This window comes from Octopus bimaculoides, chromosome 14, assembly GCF_001194135.2.
Source record: "Octopus bimaculoides isolate UCB-OBI-ISO-001 chromosome 14, ASM119413v2, whole genome shotgun sequence".
NCBI classification, from domain to species: Eukaryota; Metazoa; Mollusca; class Cephalopoda; order Octopoda; family Octopodidae; genus Octopus; species Octopus bimaculoides.
In genome coordinates, this window is record NC_068994.1 from 55,082,002 (window position 1) to 55,083,716 (window position 1,715).

The following is a 1,715-nucleotide window of genomic DNA, read 5'->3' on the forward strand; positions in this document are numbered from 1 at the left end:
TTTTTTTTTTTTTTTTTTTTTTTTGTCGTTGTGTGCTTGTGAGTAAATTAAATTGACGAAAGTATAAATTTATACTCGAAAATAAGGACTGTTAAAATGGCCTTGCAAAGGCAACCATTGGGGGAATTTCCCCACTTATACTTTCGTCCTAACTTTGAAAAGAATGAGTTGAGCGTTAACGACTCACATCGCACGTGAGATAGGTAAACGGAAGAAAGAACAGAGATATCATCAAACGATGTTTTTTGATTTGCGAACGGCAATCTTGGATAATAACGTATAAGCATACTTGAAGCTTCGGAAATCAGTTCTGTGACATGCGACGACTTAACTCGAGAAACACGTAGCACCAAAACACAAATCAGCAACAACAATAATTAGCTCACTGCTCACATCTGTTTTGATAAAGGGATTGTACATATTTTCACAAGTATTTTATTTGATTTTAGGTGGGTTTTTAAACAAAGATATTTATGTTTTTTTAGGCATAACTACAAAGTTTTACCCTCCAGACTTTGGGAGGTCATAACTTTCAGAAAAATGAATATTTTTAAATGAAATTTTCTATGCATATAGTATTTACTATGTAGAATCTGAATATACAAAAATTTCCGAACCCTGTAGTTATGCCTGTTTTTAAATATATTCGTGGAGACAGACGTAAAAAAAACAGAGTTTATCGACGGAAGTCGAGGTATATTTTCTTACGTTTTAATCGCTTTAAAAAAAAAAATACGTGAAGTCGAAAAAAGACGTAACTCAAAATGACGTAGGTTCAAGTATGCCTGTCCCACTTTCTTTTTTCTTCACTCCAAGACTTTCTAGAGGGTTCCCATCTGTAATTTATTAGCTTTCACTTAACACTGACCTTTAGCTTGCACCCCCCCACCGCCAGTATTAAGGCTCTTCATCCAGCTCCCCTCTCTCCCTCCATCGCTAACCTTCCCCCACCACTCCCGTTACGGCTAGCCTGCTTGCATCGCATCCTGCACCCCACCCGAATCCCACCACCAGAGTTAATGTTGTTCACTCAGACCCCCTCACCTTTACTTCCAGCACTATTCTTCCCCTCCCTCCCCATCTGAATTCGAATTCTAATGCTGACCCCACTGATACTGCCAGTTCACCTCCAAGATCTGTTCTCTGCACCCGTACAAGTCGCTATCTGAAGACCATCAAATGCCACATGTGTAAGTCTAAGTTACCACAGGATCTGCGTCGGCATTACTGAAGTTCAAGCCGAAAGTTTTTTTTTAACTGGACATGCGACCGATGTCACTTCATCTCTGACACCCTTAGTAGAACAAAACTTTGCTTGATATCCAGATCCTTGCTGAAGATTTTTCTGCCGCCCTCCAAGGTTTGTTCAAGCTGAAGCTTGCCAATCGGATCCCTAAGAGCCGGTGGCGGCTCGTATATAGGCACTGCAGAACTGCAGCACCCCCTATTTCCACTTGATATTATCGATAACATTCCATATAATGAGTCCTTTTTTTCTTTAATTCTTTCTTTATACTTGTACATTATATAATCCTTAAGCTTAATACCAGTAACCATTGTCTAGTTTATGAAAAGAATTTTAAAATCCTTGTATAGAACTGTGCGCTTCACAGTTCCAGCATCGTGGTGTTTGGCAGTTGTGCGCATGCTCACATGTCCGAGATAGGAAGCTTCACTTGAAGTAAAGGAGTTTTAATAATAATTTTCTTCATTTT